At 36.8% G+C, this 19956-nt stretch overlaps 1 long non-coding RNA gene across 2 annotated transcripts in view; it reads left to right on the top strand.

Moving 5' to 3' along the window:
• LOC147021841 (uncharacterized) overlaps positions 1-19623 on the top strand; it is an 81575-nt gene extending 61952 nt beyond the window's left edge. For both annotated transcript variants that reach the window (XR_015060962.1, XR_015060961.1), the window contains 2 exons: positions 16665-16777; positions 17354-19623. This is a non-coding gene — a long non-coding RNA (uncharacterized LOC147021841). The remainder of the gene's footprint in view (positions 1-16664; positions 16778-17353) is intronic.
• Positions 19624-19956: the final 333 nt, after the last annotated feature.

Genomic DNA, 19956 nt, shown 5'->3' with positions numbered 1-19956 from the left:
CAACAGATGATTTGATATAATAACAGAAACCACAAGGAATATGTTTTTGATATTTATTTGTGTGTGATTCTTTTGGATTAGGAGAAGCAGTATTTATCTTTTTAAGGATACATTCAAAATCAGCGTATATCACAAATGGGTGCATGATAGATTTAAATTAATCTTCAAAAGAAATCTTTTCACCAGGTTTAGGCATTGTAATTACAGCTGATTTATTATTACAACAATATTTTGAATGTTGTTCTAATTGTTCTTTTGTATGAAATGAATTAAGACATCGCTTACAAGGATATATTTTGTTTGCTGTTCTGAATACCTGAGAAGAGATTAATCTTGATAAATTATTGATGTATGTGTAATGTGAATTCTTTCCAACACTAAAATATAAAAGATCAATTTGTGTTTCTTCATTTTTATAGTTGTTTGAAATTTTTAATATTTGAACTTTGTTTCTATCTGTTAATCCATATACATTAATGGAAAGATTTTTCTTTTTCTCAAATTTAGGAATATCTGTTAGTGGCATTGGGAATTTAAAATCTTTAATGTCCAAGGTATTCTCATATTTCATATATTGTTTTACAATTTGGTGGATGCAAGTGAGCAAGAACAGACCAGAGAAATCATTTATTATCATTGTTCTTAATATTCAGAACTGCCTTCTTTCGTTTTATTTCTTTTGGTAATTCATTATAAGAAGAAGCTTTAAGAGGGTTTGATTTTAGAATGTGTGTATCTAAAAAGACTTTTTTAAATATTAAATCCACTTCCTACCACTGTATTATCAACATCCTCCTCTTGTCTTGATAGTTCTTCATAAACCCCACTATTCAAAAAAATCTTGAATTGATGTTATAAAATGAAGATCTGTTCTCATATAAGGAGTTTGTTCTTCATCTTTTCTTTTCATATTCATTTTCACTCCCATATAAAACTTTAAAGTTTTCATTTCTTTTAATGTCTTTTTAATAACTTTTTCAACATCAGGTTTCACTATTTCAATTGATTCAGCTATTGATGATGGACCGGGTTCTACAAATTGAAAAATCCTTATTTTTATATGCCCTTTAAATGACTCATCAGTGTTTTCAATATAATAGTCTCCCTTTACTATACACTCGTTTTTCTTGTGTTTTTGTGATTGAAGATGTCTATTATAACTACTCTTCAAAACATCCTTTGAGCAGATATCACAATGTTTTCTTTTCAACTCAAGAGGAGATATTTGATGAAATAGATTAAATGTATGTTTGTTGGTTTGAAGGTGTTTTTTTATAATATTTATATTCGTGATTACAAACATCGCAGTACATTGTATTCAACATATTTATATAATAAAACTTTGCTTAAACTAAAATTTTCTTGATGAAAATTTCGTTTAATTTACAGGTGAATCTGTGCTTAAAACCATTTTATCCTCCAACTTTTTCACTTAATAAATACAATGTTTCAAGACACAAAAGACAAGTTTCAATCAATCTCTTCATTTGTAAAAGATACTGAGAAATATGTCAAGGATGTAAAATTGAACAAAGATAAATATAACAACTATTCGATAAAAACAGTTATGGTGGATAAGATGAGTTCTTCAATTTCCTTCAGTGGAAGGGCTTTTAGAATACCTGGAAGAACATCAATTAAAGTATCTCTCACAAAAGTTTCTCCTCTCCTTCTGGTAATATATTCAAAACTAGAAAAAGCAATGAAACAAGTAAAAGTATCTAAAAATAAAAACCTTATGGATGAAGCTTTAGAAAGAAAAGATAAGACCATCTGTAATATGCAAGGAGAAATTTGTATTTTTTTCAACAACCCTAAAGATGTAAATCCTGATGAAATAAAGGATGTTAATATATCAGGTGAAATGACATTTCGTTCAATAGTAGTTAAGGATCATTGTAAAATTATCTTTAATATAAAAAATGTTGTAGTTGAATCTGGTAATGAAAAAAACTATATAGATATCGATGGTAATATTATTAAATATGAGTCAATATGCAACTGAAAGTATAGATGAATTTCAGTTGAAGTAAAGTTTTACTTTATAAATATGCTTGACTTCCCTGATTCTCCATATGACAAATTTGAGAATTGTCCTGCCTGTGAAAGACGGGGATTAAACACAGAGTCAAAAGCCTATAAACAATGTATATTCTGTGATTATCTTCTAATTAATGATAAAAAAATTTAAAAATGAAAATAATTCTTTTAAATTTTCACCAAAAATGAATTACTTTACAAGATTGATTAGAGAAATCAATGTAAATTATGAGGGTGATAACACACCTTTCCTTACAAGGGAAGAAACTGAACGTATTCGAGAAATGTTCAAAGGATTGTTGTTATATATTATTCATGGATGTGATTTTCAGGGAAATATCAACACAAGATATTGCATAAATAAAATAATGGATTATCTTGAAATTAAACCTGAACTTAGGATAAAATATAGAGTTTCTAAAAAAGCCAACAATAAATTAAATAACCTGTTTTCCAAATATATAAATGAATGATTTTTTTACCCATTTGGAAAATAAGATAAAATTTAACAATCATAAAAATCTTCCAAATTCATAAACATGTCTCAGAGTTGGTTCAAGCAGATGTGGAAAAACCTGCTTACTTTTGAAGATGCTCCTAACTCCCAACTTTTTAGATTATGATAATTTAATAATTTTCACAAAGTTGAGTTTTCAACCAGAGCATCAACAACTCTCACAATGTTTTAATGCTGGTCTTCAAAAAGAAGATATAATTGGTTTATTTAAACTTCAAAAAAACCTAAATGATTATAACATTGAAGATATAATACAACTATTTTGTGATACACAGATATATAAAAAGAAATCAAAGCCGATAACTTGTATTCTTAGTGATAATACGGATGATATACCTTCTCCCAAAGATTTGGATAAATCAACAAAGAACCTCGTTATCTTTGATGATTGTGTTAATGAGAGAACCCAAATGGTAATGGATAGCTACTACACAAGAGGGAGACATTCATCTTGTAATTGTATTTATCTTAGTCAATCATCCTTTCAACTTCCTCGTCGTTCCATCAGAAACAATGCTCATACTTTTATTTAATTCAAGTTAAATTCAATAGATATAAACAATTTTTGGAGAGACAATTGTTCTGCATTATGCAGTAAAAAAGAATTTGCAGATTACATGAAGCACACGACTGAAAAATATAAATATATTGTCATGAAACAAGATGACATATTAAATGATATTTTCCAATAAATAAATGGATGCGAAAGAAAGAGCAAGAAGATTTAGGTTTATCAAGAGTTGGTTTCAAAAGTTGTAAAACAACAGGAAGATAAAAGAAGAAATGCAGACAGAAACTAACGGGTGAAGAAGCATTTGAAAGAAAACAAGAGAAATTTTTAAACCACTTTTAAAAACTTCCAAAGAAAAAATTGTGGACGTTTCCACAGTTCCCACATTAGAATATACTCCTAAAAAACTTCAAATGTTAAAAGATTTGATCAAATGACGGAGGAAGAATTAGAGCAATTAGGGGAATTAGAATATGATGTTGAAGGATTATTTCAACAAGTGGAAGAGATTAATCACCACCCTGCTTATATTGTGAATGCTCTTCAAAACAACGAATATTCAGTGGAATCAAAAACCAAAGCAGGACTCATTCCAACAGAACAACCAGCAATATTTCATCTTGTTCAAGAAAAGGTATTGATATTTAATGATGAATTAAGGTTCTTGAGGTCTGCTCAACCCCCTGTGAAACTAACCCCCAGATTAATGTTTCTTCTCACAAAAGATGTAGACAAGCTTCAACTGTGAGGAATGAATCAATGTATTTTGATAAACCATTGGATATGAAAAATATTGATGATAGAGTATATATTGTTCTGCTGAACTCTGTTGATTATAGGGTTAGTCTTTCTGGTAAACATAGCAAGAATGAGAAGGAGAAACACATTATTCGGGCTTTAAGTGTCCTGGTTCAGGTATTAGTTTTCTTCCAAATGACCCATCGCAATTAGTTAACAGACTGTTATTGTTGCGAGGTAGTAAGAAGGCTGGAAATAACAATTGTTTTAATGAAGCATCAGCCATTTTAAACCAGTTGTTGAACATGAAAATAATTAATAAATCTCAGTGTAAAGACATTTTATCTCATATTAAATAAGATGAGAAGCACAATCCTGAGTTTTAATTTCACAACAAGCGACTACACATCTTCATTCCCATACCCACTACAACTTGACCCAACAAAAGAATATGAGGCATCTTTATTGTCCATGGAAACTTATAATACCTTATTTAATATAACTGATAAAAATGACAAGTTTAGTGACAATCCGGGAAGTGGATACAAAACGATAACAGTCTCACCCGGAGCATATGAGATTTCTCAAATATCTTCGGAAATTGCTCGTGTTATGAAAGAACAGGGTGATGAACCAAAAAATATTGTTATAGACATTCAAAAACATACCTCAAAATCAACGATTAAACTTAAAAATAACTGCAAGGTTGATTTCACAATAGATAATTCATTTAGAGAGTTATTGGGTTTCTCCTCAAAAAAGATTGAAACTAATGGTATGTTTTACAGTGATAATGTCATTCAAATATCCACAGGAATAAATTCGGTATTAATTCACTGTGATTTGATTGATGGTACTTATAATGATGGAACAAATACAATATTTTCATTCAGCGCATACTCAACCCAAATTGGTTACAAATTCAATATGGAACCCAAAAATTTGGTTTATCTCCCTGTGTCAGGAAAAAACATACACAGAGTAAATTTTAGGATAACCGACCAAGATAATCGTATGATTTCTTTTAATGGAGAACTTATATCCATCAGAATTCACCTACGTGAAGTTTTCCAATAAATAAATACGATGGTTATTGTGAGGAAACACGAGTTGAGAAAATATAAAATAATTAAGGGGATGGGATGTTCCTTTCCCCATACAACAAGGGTGAAGGTATGTATCTTGGTAGAGGATACTATAAACCTAAGAGACAAAGGGGTGTCGGACATCAATTTAGAGGAAATGGGATAATTGATACTCTAATGGGTATTGGTTCAACTATTCTTAAACATAAAGACCTAATTGGTTCAGCTGCTTCTGCTGTGGGAAATGTAGCAGGTGCTATAAAGAGTATAAAAGATGCCCAGAAGGAATCTCATAAATTACAAACAATTAAAGAAATTAAGAAAGGCAAAACTCAGTTGTTCCCCAAAGAACGACAGAAAATAATTTGAATACTTGGATCAGGGTTTCAAAAGTTTTAACATCTTTTTTCCTAAATAAATACAAGTATGGAAGCAATTGATAGTATCTATGATTTGGATGATACTATTATTATCTCAAACTCCACTAAAAAAGAAGATTACTTCAAGGTAAATGCAATAACTGGAACAGACTGAAATGCAAATGGTACAAAAAGTTTTGAAATAAATAATCAACAAAACTATTTGAATCTATTTGAAAGTTTCTTGTTGTGTAAATTTTAATTCACTAAGGCTGGGAATAACACAAACGCTACACTCGTAAATGATTTCTTCTGGAAAATGTTTGATAGTGTTCGTTTGTACATTGGAACGCAAGAAGTTGAAGCGGTTGATTATGTCTCTGCTGTATCTGAAATGATGGAATTTACACTATATACATTCAGTTATGGAATGGGAAAGGATGCTGTCGAAGGTTTTATTCCTGATATGTCAACGGGAACAACCACAGACCCTGGATATACTCAAAGGAAAGGAATGTATCCTGATGATACAAAAGCAGTATGTAGTTTTACTGTGGCATTTCCTATTAAAGGTATATTTGGATTTTGTGATCATGATAAAGTTCTGTATGGTCTTAAAATTAGATTTCAACTACAAAGGAAATATAATGAAAATAGATTACTTTTTGGAGTTTCTCGTGCTTTTGGTGATCAGAATAAATTTGTAATTGATGAAATGAGTTGGTGTATTCATGAATATACTCCTAATCTTTAAACAGAAGAGATGTTGAACAGAAGACTTAACTCAAAGAAACCACTCAGTGTATCATACCTCAAAAGAAGATGTCAACATGATAAAATAAACCAAACCATTTACAGGTGGAATTTGGGTGTTCTGGAAGTAAAGCCATGATATCTGTGGATCATTTTTTAAAAAAAACAGATGGCAATAGTGCTACTGATAAGAATAATGCATTGAGTGATAATGCTAAGGTGAAACAACTTCCTGTTTCTCGAGATGGAACATTTTATCCACGAGATAAATTGGAAATTAATTGGGTAAAAAATGATTATGCTGAAGCATACAAGTCTTACCAAAAGGTGTGTGAAAGTAATGGAAATAAAGAACCTATTTTGGATATGACAGCATTTAAAAGTTTCTATACAATCTATGCGTTTGACCTGAGTGCTCAAAAGTAAACTATAAAGTCTAATCGAGTGGATACTTCCCTATACATTGAAAGAGGAGAGAGTGAAGAAGTAGATACATATTGTTTGCTTTTGGAAGAAACAGAATTACAGATTTATACAGATAATGGTGTTATGATTAGTCTCACATAATTTTTTGTTAAATAAATGAGTGGCAAAGTACCAACTGGGGTATATGTTAATCAAATCAATCTTCATAAACTATCATCTTGTGTTCAAAATCAAAAGCCTTGTATGATTAACATTAATACAATTCAGAAAAAAGGAGCAGTAAGAATTGATGTTTTGCTCACAAGAGAAGAGGTTAAAATCTTGAATGATACTGGCTCACTTTGAATTAAAATGACAAAACCAATGTTGAAAAAATATTCAATAAGAGAGACGAGTGGAGGATTTCGCCCATTTCTAATTCCTTTATTTGCTTGTTTAAGTGCGATTTGAGCATTGACGGGTGGTATTTCAACAGCGGTGAAAACTGCCAACGAAAGGAAGGCTCAACTCCGGGCTCAAAAATAATTGGAAAGACATAACAAAGAGTTGGAAAACGAATTAGTGGAAGTGGTGTAATTGTAGATTTTGCTGAAAAGCTTGAAGGTCTGCCTGATAAAGTGAGATTGTTAGTTGGAGATATGCTTTCTTCTATCGCACAAGCAGTTGTAAAATTTACTAAAAGAGGTAATGGATTATATCTTTCTAATAAACAAATGAGCATTAATGAGTGGTTTAAAGAATTTGGAAAGAATACAACATCAAATATACAACTTGTCAAATATTGTAAAAAATTAAAAATTCATAATGTGGTTATTTGTATGACAGATGAATTTAAAAAACGTGCCTAAACATACAAAGAATATTCTTATGAAATTCTGCCTCTCCCAGCCCGCTCCATACCCAACACGAGATGAATGTGTCGGGATTTTTACTTAACACGAGCATATAAAACACATTATACACTGTGTGTGTGTGTGTGCGTGTGCGTGTGCGTGTGCGTGTGCGTGTGCGTGTGCGTGTGCGTGTGCGTGTGCGTGTGCGTGTGCGTGTGCGTGTGTGTGTGTGTGTGTGAGAGAGAGAGAGATCAATTAGGAAATTGTTTTCGCAGATTTCATTTGTGTCCATGGTTGTGGTCAATTATGTTGTGTTATCAATTCCAAGTGTTGTGGTCAATTATGTCTATATGTGTTATTTCAACTCAACAAAAATTAAAAATTTTATGACATTATTTTTAATCTTATATAAATGACATGTTGGTAAAGATGGTTCTATCTTTGGTGTATCCCAAGAACTGGATATTGATTTATCAAATTGTTACACAAAGGAACAGGCTGAACGACATAAATATAGTATAATAAAAAATATTAATGTGAAAAATGCTTATAAATTAAAAAATTATCCAAGCCCGACTGACGTGAATGGATTGGTGAGATTAAGTGATTTATCACAATACATATCCTTAAATAAAATGGCCGTGTATTCCAAAGATACAGAAGTGTTGATTTTATCTCCAGGTCATACAGAATTCACAGTTCGAATTAAAATAAATTTTTATAAAGAAGGGCATATCGTTTGTATGAGAATAGAACAATGGGGGTATAATATAAATGATTAAGGTTATAATTGGTCATTTAAAATTGACCTAGAAGACCTGCAACAATTAAATCAGTCTCATAAGGAAGAATATTATCCACTTGGTATAGAGAATGAGTTTTGTGGAAGCACGATTAGTAAACAACAAAAATAAGAATTTTATAAGGGTAAATATAATAATGGTTTTGCCCTTGTTTATATCATTAAAACAGAAAAAAACAGGATTATATATAATAAGTAAGGAAATACAAAATGATTCAACTCTGGGAAGAAGGGAGGTGTTTCGTGTCATAATATTATTCTAACATATATTTCTAATACATAAATAACGGCAAGAACGCTTCAAGAAAATTATCATTTCTGTGTCCAAGCATACCTTCAAGAAAAGGGTATTCGGTATTTTAATAAATATGTTCTACAACATAAGAATGAGGTATTTTCAATAAAAGATTGGCATTACGCTGATGTTGATAAACCAACAACTTTGGATTTAATTAGAATGTTAAATAATGAAAAAATTATAAAGTTAAGAAAACGTAAGGCTCTTTTAGAAATTCAAAATAAATTTTATTGGTTTCCTGTTGTAAAAAAAAATATTTTGGATACAGGAATAACAAGAAATCCTGATGAATATATGTATGATATTGTATGGGGTGTAAGCGATTCAAGGATAGCAAGGGCGGAGGAAGGAGTTGAAGAGGAGGAAAAGGAGAAGAGAGAGAAGGAGAGGGAGAATAAATAGAAGGAGAGGGAGAAGGAGAAGAGTGAGAAGGAGGAGAGGGAGAATCGAGAGAAGGAGAGGGAGAAGATAGAGAAGGAGAGAGAGAGAAGAGAGAGGAGGAGAGGGAGGAGAGGGAGGAGAGGGAGGAAAGAGCGAGAATGAATAAATATCAAAACATGGAAACCAGTGAGATGAAAAAAAGATTGGGGGTATTACAGAAAATAACTCAACCCACCGAGGAGGAAAACAAAGAATTGACAATCTATAAGCAATATTTTCGATAAGACTATTGTCATCGGCAAGATATTGATTTTAATTCAAGTTTTTCATTTTTTTCTTAAATAAATTGAGGAGAGAGTGAAGGCATTTCTAAGGATTCTTTATGTTTTAAAAATTAAGATTCAAATGTGCATGTTGGAAACTAAAATGGTTTTTGCACTCTGCAGGAATTTTTCTCATAAATAAATGAGTTATTGTCTCAAATGTAAAAAGAAAACTAATACTAAAAATATTTCATATATTAAAAGTAAAAATAACAGGGTTATAGAAAAAGGTATATGTTCGGTGTGTGGTTCACCAAAAAATCAATTCATCTCCAAACACAAACTCGGAGGAGATATACAAAAGTTTTTATCAGAGAGTAAATTTACAACTACTGGAATACCAGGGGAATTACATCTACCAGGGTATTCTTTCTGTGGTCCAGGCACAAACTTGGATAAAAGATTAGATGAGGCAGACAATCCCAAATCATGGAGTGAGCCCATCAATAGAGTTGATGAAGTGTTCATGAGACATGATATTGATTATGGGAATACCACAACTTTGGAAGAAAAGCATGAAGCCGATAGAGAAATGTTGTATAATTTGTCTCTGATACAAAATCCTCCCTTGAGAGAAAAAGTTGATCGGTTCATCGTGAAGAAGATGATCAGTGCTAAATTGAAACTTGGACTTGGAAATTCAAAAAACTTATAGGCTCTAATGATGTCATTAAGATTGAAGAGCAATTAGCTGATGAATTACATAAACCAATATTCACAAAGTTTCAGAGAAGGAAGGTTTATTCCAAGGAAGTAGATTATATCTGGTCCGCTGATTTGATTGAACTCAATAATGATAAGGGGTACAAGTATGCTTTAACCGTTACTGATTTGAGGAGTAGATACGCATGGGTTGTCCCTTTAAAAAAACAAAACAGGTAATACTCTTATGTTAGCCTTTCAACAGATATTTAATAAGAGTAAGAGAAAACCTAAAAAATTGTGGACTGATGATGGTGGAAAGTTTTATAACAAGACATTTATAAATTTTCTAAAAAATAACAGCATTACAATATACAGTACCTTTAATGAAGGGATGGCCGTTGTTGAACATTTTAATCATACCTTAAAAGAGAGACTATAAAAAAAATTCACACAAATCGGTTCACAATAAGGGGCATCTTTTATTCAGGATATTGTGGATAAGTATAATGATATGATTCACATGTCAACGAATATGAAACCATCAGAAACATTTACAAAATTAAAATATGAAAAAGAGATTAATGTCAGAAAACATAAGTTCAAAGTTGGTGATATCGTCAGAATATATAGGTGGAAATCTCCTTTTGAAAAAGGTTATATTAAACGATTGACGAACGAACTTTTTAAAATTGTTATGTAATAGATACGGTACCTTGGACTTATAAGATATATGATTTAGAAGGGGAAGATATTTTAGGTTCATTTTATTCACAGGAATTACAAAAGACAAGATAAATTGAAATTTTTTGGACTCCGCCCATTTTGGACTCCGCCCACACAAGCTCCACCCACACAAACCCCACCCACATAAACCCTACCCACACAAACCCCACCTCACACAAACCCCACCCCACCCAAGCTCCACACAAACCCCACCCCACACAAGCTCCACACACAAACCTCACTCCACACAAGTTCCAACCACATTCATCATATTCACATAATTAGTGATTAGTTAATTAGTTCCCCACACACAACATGTTTATTTAATTTAAAAAATTGTCCACCCATCCATACAAGCTCCATGCATAGACATGAAATCTACTCACCATGGAGTCTGAAACACTGACGGGTTCCTCCTGTGTGAACCACATTTTTATATACCAATTCCCCTAAACGCTGCCAATACGCCATTATACGGAAGCTGTAAGTTAGAAACATGTTCAGTAAGTTCTGTGGTCGTCCGGAAGACGTCAATCAAATACGTCTACATACGTCAATATGCGTTTGAGATACGTTACACATAGGTTCAAAGCACGTTACTCATAGGTTAGAAATAAGTTTCGGGTACGCTAAACATTACCTCGACGTGTTTCGACTGATGAGTAACTTACAAGTAACGTGTGTCAACGTGTGTCAACGATCGCATAACGTGCCTACAACTTATGGCCAGCGTATGCGGAACATGTGAGTCATACGCTGGCATACGTCGACAAATTTTGAGCATGCTTATAATTTGTCGACGAGCTCGGTGTACTACGACATATGCCAGCGTGCTTCAGCGTCTTCTTAACGTATACCAAACTTACCCATTACGTATTCGACGTACGCCAGCGTTTTAGACAAATTTTTCATACGTCTGCATACGCTGGCTAAAACGTCAAGGTGTGACAGGGCCTTTACATCCGATTGACTTGAAATTTGAAGAGGATTTATATTTCACATCACTGAATTCAACCACCAATTATATTTGAGGTCAAATTTTTTTTATGTATTTTGCAAGTATTGTGCTCCTTTAATCTTCTTCACCATTGAGAGATAGGGATAAACCAATGTATAGCACGATATCTCAAAAAGTTGTGGACGGATTTGGATGAAACTTGGTGGACAGGTTGGGTGTGTGACCCTTTTTTTTTTTTTTTTTTTTTTTTTTTGTATACCTTGGTCGAGGCTCGTATGAGAGCTAACACACAACTCACAGCAAGGAGGCATGAGACAAGAGGGGTGGGAGTGGAAGGGACAAAACATTGGGGAACAGACACAGGTGAACTGTGGAAGGGAGAGGGATGGGGATGGGACGGGGAACATGGCGAGGAGAAGATGGACATTACAGGGACTTTCAGGAAGGAAAGCAGGAGAATTGAAGGAAGTGGGCATGGGTGGATTATCGGGGGTAGAAAAGATCGAGGATTTGGATGGGGGAAGATAAGAGGTGGTGGTGAACAGCTGTTTTGAAAGCCTGGAGGGAAGAATGGGAAAGAATAGAGTGAGGAAGTTTATTCCAAAGGCGGGAAAAAGAGGAATGAAGGAGTGAAGATGAGCAGTGATTCGTGCTTTTGGTAGTTGTACCAGAAGGGGGTTGTTGGCGGACCTTGAGCGCCCTGTGGAAATGTGGTTGGGACAAATCGCAGAGAGAGCAGGGGGGCAAGGCTGGAGAGGAGTCGGTAGAAGACAGAAAGACCACCGACCAACCTGCGGTGATTGAGTGAGAGGCCCAAAGACTCAGCTTCATTGCGGGAGATGCCAATGATCTTAAAAGCCCTGGTTTCACAGCGTGAAGTCGAGAAAGGTGGGAGGCCGGAGCACCAGCCCAGAGGGGAGAGCAGTACTCCATCAGGCTACGGACAAAAGCTTTGTAAGTAGTCAGGAGCTCAAGAGGGCCGAGGAAGGACTTTGCACGACGCAGGATTCCCAGTCGGCGACTCGCTTGAGGCAAGGTTGGAAATGTGACTTTCCCAGGAAAGGTCATGGCAGATAGTGAGACTCCAGAAGCTTGAAAGAAAAGACTTCTTCCAAAGGATTGTTGAGCAAGTGGATGCGCCGGTTTTGTAAACGGTCCTTTCGAAGAGACATAGTGAGAGTGTGAGATTTGTGTGGATTGAAAGACATGTTCCACGTGTTGGACCAGTTTGTGATTTTATCCAGATCTGCAGTGAGCGAAGAAGCTGCTGCTTGCCGGTCTGAGGGATGACAGATGGTACGGCAGAGGGTGGAGTCATCGGCAAAGAGAAATAGAGGATTTTCCAGAGAGTCCGAGAGATCATTGATGAAAACCAGAAAAAGAACAGGGCCCAGAACGCTACCTTGAGGAACTCCAGCCTGCACAGGAAGAGGGGATGAAAGAACTCCATTTAGGGCCACACGTTGACTGCGACAGGAGAGGAAGTCTGCGAGCCATGAGTGGAGATGGCCTGAATACCATGGGAAGAGAGTTTGGTGAGTAGGGCAGGTGCCAGACTGTGTCAAAAGCACGTGATATGTCCAGGGATACGGCTCGGATTTCCTGTCTGGCATTGAGAACCTCCATCCATTGATGGGAGAGCAGTAGCAGCATATCCAGGGTAGAGTGACCTGGTCTGAAACCAGAATTGATGATTGGAAATCAAGCCATTGGAGAAGAGGAAGGATTTCCATGTCTGAAGCAATGATGGATTCCATAACCTTGCTGATGATTGGGAGAAGGCTGATTGGTCTGTAGTTACAGGGATCTGTTTTTGCACCTTTTTTTATGCAGGGCAGTGATGTTAGCAGATTTCCAAGCAGATGGCAGATGACCTTGGGAAAATGAGAGGGTGAATAGAACAGAGAGAGGGTGAGCAAGAGCAGAAGAGCAGGCTTTGAGGACACGTGGGCTGATGCCGTCTGGACCGGTTGCAGAATCTGACTCGAGGTTTGAAAGCAAGCTCTCCACCTTGTCAGGAGAAAAGGATACAGAGTCCAGGGACAGTTGGGTGCGACTGGGTAAAGTGGGTAGAGATAGTGATGGGTTTGGGACACAAGATTTAGCTGCAAACACCGAGTTTAGACATTCAGCTTTATCACGTGTGGAATCAGCAGTGCGACCATTTGAGGTAAGGGAGGGGATGGAGGGGGAACATACACCAGAAACAGATTTGATTAAACGCCACCAGGATTTTTGAGGAGGGAGAGAGGTCTGAGAGTTCAGACTTGAGATGAGAAAGATGTTGTTTTCTGGCTCTCCTGAGGGTAGATACACACTTGTTCCGAGCTTTGTGGAAAGAACTGAGATTGCTCCTCAGTTGGGTTTGCTTTCCATGAGGCAAAGGCAAGTTGTTTCAGGACAACTGCCTCGCCACAAGCTTCAGTAAACCAAGGGCGGGAGGAAGTGGTAAGACAACTGAACACTAGAGGGGATAAATCTGTGCATGAGGGAGAGCAAGTTTCTTTGAAAGAATTCCCAGGATGAGTTGATGTTTGAGAAAGTAGTGATAGGGAGACCAGTCTGTAAGTTTGATGGCTGCTCGAGACCCTGCCAGTCGGCTTGAGTGAAATGCCAGACTCGACGGCGGTGAGGTGGTTCTCTGATGACAGCCAGAGAGATGTCCACTTTAACAAGGACGTGGTCAGAAGAACCAATTGGAGCGAAGGAAGAGCAGCAGATATTGTCAGGGAAATTTGTCAAAATCAGATCCAGAAGAGATGGAGTACCATTGGTTGAGATCCGGGTCGGGAAGTTGACCGATTGAGTCAGTCCCAATGAGTCACAGAAAGCTTTTGCTGACGTCCCATGGCAGGTGAGAGAGGTACCCACACCTAGCCAACTGGCGTGATGACATCTGAAGTCGCCACATAAGAGGAAGAGAGAGGTTGGATGAGAAGATAGAAGATGGTCCATGTTTTCGGAGAGTGAGGTGTAGATGGAGTCATCACTGTTCGGTGGACGGTACAGTACACATATAAACATGAGGTGGGAGTGTGAGGGGAAGCCGAAGCCAGAGGTATTCCTGGGGGTGTGGGGGAGTGAGAGCAGTGCAGGGAGAGTGAGGAATAGAGTCTTTGATGAAGAGAGCAACACCTCCACCAGGACGAGGCTCAGGTCTGTCATACCGTAAGAGGGAGTAACCAGGGAGAGATACTTGGGAGTCAGACACGTCTTGGGAGAGGAAAGTTTCTGTTAGGCAGATAATGTCTGGTTTGTCAGTGGCAACCTGCATGGAAAGATCTGAAAGGTTTGAGCGAAGGCCCCGGATATTTGAGGTCCACACATTTAATGAAGAGGTAGGGGAGGAGGCTTTGGGTGCAGGAGGTGGAGGGGCGGGGGAGGGTAGGCCGAGGGACGAGGGGGGGAGGTAAGGAGGGTTGCTGAAGGAGTGTGGGGTATTGCAGAATAGCGAGGGAGGGGGCCGAATGAGGAGGAGAAAAGGCTCTGTGGTGCTGGGAGAGAGGGGGGACAAGAGACAAGGAAGATGGCAGTTGAGGATTTGAGGAGGTGGAGTGAAGAGATGGAGGTGAGAGGGCAGTGGAGGGAGGCAGGTTGGTGGATGAGAGGGGGGGCAACTTAGAGAAGGGAAGAGTGAGGGGGATGAAAGGTGGGAGAAAGGTGAGGGGGAATTTTTGAAAGAGGTGAGAGGGAGGCTTGGAGTGAGAAGAGTGGGATGGTTGCTTTGAGAGTGAGAGTGTGGGGTGAGGGGGGTGAGGTGGCACTGAAGTTGGTGAAAAAGAATGGTTGATGGAAAGCGAGCATCCATGGCAAACTGTGGTTTTTAAAAGTTTTAGGTCAGAGATGCGATTTAACACAATTCTTGATGGATGCAATGAAGGCGAATTCAGAGCATGGAGAGAAGAAGCGCTGTAATAGTTGGATTTTTTAGGCAAGGAATGAAGGAGAGGTCGAAATGAGAGCAGTCTGTTAAAATAGCAGAAGAGAAGTGCATTGTGAAACAGTAAAGAGTACCACATGTGTGAGAGAGGAAGATGAAGCATTATAAGATCGTTTTTGTTGTTAATATTAATGTATGAGAGAGTTCAACAGATTAGGTCATGGAAGTGTAAAAAAAAAGAAATCGAGGAAGACGAGGAGGAAGTTAAGAGGAAGAAGAAGTAGCAGAATCGGGAGAAGGTGAGCGTGTTGTTGTTATTGTTGGGTTTTTTTTTTTTTTTTTTTTTTTTTTTTTTTTTTTTTGAGATAAGAAAGAGATTAGTTGGGAGAATGGGGGATGTTTGGAAAGTGGGGAGGATGAAAATTGAAGGTAATGGGGAGGATAGAAATTGAAGGTAATGGGGAGAAAAAACAAACAAACAAACAAAAAAAACGATCGAACACCGAGTGGAACCGGTAGGCCTCAAACCTAGGACTAGGCCTCAAACACCAAGTAAGAACGTCGACAAAAATACTCACAAAATAGCACGATTTTTGAAACAAAACCGAACTAGGAACACACATTAACATGTAGGTGAGAAAATTAAACAGTTAAAACGGGACAAATAACAACCGGAACTTAACTTTGAGAATGTCAGCAGGGAGCCCCGAAGGAGACCTCTTGCCGCTCAAAACCGGAACCGGAAGTCCAAATCAGACCCTGACAGTCAGACCCTGACAAATTGATTCGATTTTGGTGAAGATCCGAATCCGGATCTGACTACAAGAATTTTTAAAGTGATTCTTCACTATTGACAGATAGGGCTCAAAAACGATATATAGCATGATATTTCAAAAATGTATTGGGCCCAATATATTCTCATGGATCAGGCATTACGGGGCAGAGGTATGTGTTCTACCAAGTGCCCTTCTAGTTGATTTATGTTATTCTTATGATTGTCCAGACAAGTGCAAGACAAAAAGCCTGGATAACATCTCTGTTTTCAGCGATATTTACATATGTATGTATTAAATATATCCTGCACTATATATCATATACATGTATTAAATATATGCATTGTCACTGATGCAGTACATTGATTAACTTGACATTTCTATCTTGTACAACTTGCTAAACCCTTGTTCTTTTGACACACATGTCACACATGTAAAGGCTAATCCTCTTTGCTGTATCAATTCAGCCTCAACCCATTTCGTTGATCAAAGTCATTAAGGAAATATAATTGCTTGGAAGTGCTTGAAAGGAGTTTGCAAGCTCGGAATCTGAGATTATAAGGAGTGGTGTAATGCCTCAAGGACAATGACATTGACTACCGCCGAAATTTTCTTGCAGGCCAGAACATCAAAGTAACACAGCATGCATTTTCTGCTCACGTTGTGGTGAAAAGGCTGATTAATTGTGGAATTTGGTTGAACTCATGAAGGATATACAACATGATAGGCAGGGTGAGTCATAAGTCCCAGGATATGGTATGAGCTGTTGAAACCATCTATTTGCACTGTTTTCTCTTTTTTTCTTCTTCTTCTTTTTCCCCATGATCTGCATCTGACAGTTCAGAAATGACATTTGGTTTGTATTAGGATTGGGTAAATATGATTGAAAGTTTGTGCATAGCATTTTCTACGGCCGTTTTCCATGCTGAATCCGAACTCGGTCGAATTTTTTTTTTTTACCTCCGATGACCTTTGACCCCTGGAACCTTAATTTATTCAAAATGGGGTCCAAAAATTGACCTTTTTCATGTTTTCCTTCTCTAATGTGACTAATAAGGCTTGTAATATATCATTTCATATGTTTTTCAGGTCAAGGAATACGCTAATCACATTTTCAAATTGATTGGATGTTGTATAGGACCGAAATCAAGTAATTTAGGGCGGAAAATGTGATGTAAAATGATTTTTGACAAAAACTATCCTGATTATGAATATTTTACTTATCCATTTTGTCTTTCCAGATTCAGATGCTAACCAAACTGTTTACTAAACACAATAAAAATGAAGTATACTTTTTTATCGTTGCAGAATCATCAATCATGACTGACGGCCCAAGATGCAGTGTTTCAAAAATGACGAGCAGCGCTCAGAAAGAACTGTTTGGTGAAACGTACAAAGAAGTGCCTGAATATGAACTAAAATCTAAACTACCCCCTGGAATATACTTGCTAGGTCGAAGGATTCATTTATGCAGGACTGTAGAAAAGGGACAGAATCAAATTACCAAGAATGATGCAACTAATGTGGTAGCAGAAGAAGTGTGTGATAATTGGATTTCAAAGAATGTATATCCCAAACATTTACGTAGTGTGGCAAAACAAATCAAATTGGACTATGATACTTTCCTAACGATGGCTAAATATGAAGGAAATACAAGTAAACCGAAAACAGATTCGTGGTGTGAAAAGGCAAAATCATTTAATGATAGAATGACAATGAAGGTATATGATATTAAATCAAAAGCTCAAGATCAGCAGAAGAGTTTGGAAGACCAATATGGTATGAAAATGATCCAGGATGATGAGAACTTTTATTTAGATAATTGTCACGGGGAGTACGTGGCGATCTGTCCCAACACAGTACCTGGAGACTGGAAGAAAAAGAAGAAGTGAGAAGAAACAAGGAAGAATTCAGCGGAGGAAAAACTCAATGAAGCTGAGAAACAAAAACACGAACTCATCTCAAGGTCACTCGATTTTGAAAATGAAATGCATGAACCTGTAGCGGACCCAGTAGTATCCGATCAAACTTATGATGATTCACTGCCACCTATGAGTATGCCGTCATTAGATACCCCAACATCATCAAGGCTGTCAACCAGGGGTTCGCGTAGAGACGAAGAGATGGAAGAAGACCAGCCTACAAAATTTCCAAGAATCAATGTCAGAACTGCTCGCAAGACTATCAATGAAAAGCTCATGGCATGTGTAGTTCAGTGTCTCTCTGAATTTAAAGTGAGTCAAAATGACGTAGCTGGCATGATTATTCGTACTGCCAATATGGAAGTGACATATTTATGCTTAACTGTAGCCCCAGACAAATGCCAACAAAGACGTGTGAAGGATGGAGCAGGGAAATTCCGCACTCAAAAATTCAGTTTGACCGAGCTACACAACTCTATAAAGAATGCTATCAAACCCGATGAATCCGTGCAGGATAATATTAATTAACTTTTGTTGGCGGCACTGGTGTGATCTCGGTCTTATGTTGATCTGAGAATGACAAAAACAGTTCAATATTAGCAAAATAGTGTGCTGTTTTCAAAAATTGTGTTTTAAAAATCATCAAATCGTTGCATAAGTGTCATTTTCGTATTTCCTGATCGGAAAAACTGATAAATTGATATATTACAAGCCTTATTTTCTCTCAGTTGGTCAGAAATTCATAAAAAATATCATTTTTTGGTGGCCATTTTGAATAAATTCAAGTTATAGGGGTCAAAAGTCATCAGAGGTTAAAAAAATTCCAACGTTTTCAGATTCAGCATCGAAAATGGCCAGAGAAAATGGGAAGAAACTTAACCGAAAAAACTTCACTATTTACCGAACCCTATTTACATAGTTTCATGTGAAGGTCTTCTTTCATTGTGTGACATAACGATGAATACGAAACACCCAAATCTGCAGAAAGTTTCTGTAATGATTTTTTTTTCGGAGATCTGAGAATGAATGTTTTAATATTTTGAATTCACAAATCCCGAATTTTTGGTGGTCTGCTGTGCCTTTTGTTGAGTACACTTCAAGTTTGAAACACCTTTTTTTTCTTTTTTCCCAAAGATGAACATTTGATCATGACCATGCTCGCTTTCCAAAATGCTCTTCAAAAATTACTTGCACCTGTTTCATCGTGTTGTTTGTGTTTCTCCTCTTGTGGTACCACACCACGGCTATCCGCCTCTCTTCCACTGCAAATGGAATGGTGTCTACCATTTTGGTTTCATGTATTATTTGTATTATCTGAAAAAAGAGTAAACTATAACTACATGATGTAAACAAATCTTGGAAATCAGCTAAAACCGTGTCCTGGGACTTATGACTCAACTTGTAGATGCAATAAACGGAAATTCTGCCTCTCCCAGCCCGCTCCATACCCAACACGAGATGAATGTGTCGGGATTTTTACTTAACACGAGCATATAAAACACATTATACACTGTGTGTGTGTGTGTGTGTGTGTGTGTGTGTGTGTGTGTGTGTGTGTGTGTGTGTGTGTGTGTGTGTGTGTGTGTGTGTGTGTGTGTGTGTGTGTGTGTGTGTGTGTGTGTGTGTGTGTGTGTGTGTGTGAGTGTGAGAGAGAGAGAGATCAATTAGGAAATTGTTTTCGCAGATTTCATTTGTGTCCATGGTAAATCCACCACGAGAACGTCAGAAGTTTTCATACAAACTGACACGTCAGGCTTATCAGCCAGAAGTAATGAGCTGTCAAAGTTTACCGTGAGTTTGGAACTGTGATCACAGTACATGAACAACATGGACCACATGCGATAAAACTACAAATACTGCACTGTACATCATCACAAGTCAACATTTTATTATTATACTTCCAAGACTTTACTGGATCCCTGTTTAAAATGAAATGTTTGAAATGTTTTTGGCTATGTTCCATGTCTTTCAAACCCAGTGATGGATGAA

Source organism: Eptatretus burgeri, chromosome 8 (genome assembly GCF_056783735.1).
Source record: "Eptatretus burgeri isolate ZD-2024b chromosome 8, Ebu_testis_v1, whole genome shotgun sequence".
NCBI classification, from domain to species: domain Eukaryota; kingdom Metazoa; phylum Chordata; class Myxini; order Myxiniformes; family Myxinidae; genus Eptatretus; species Eptatretus burgeri.
This window is presented reverse-complemented; position numbering and strand designations above follow the sequence as displayed.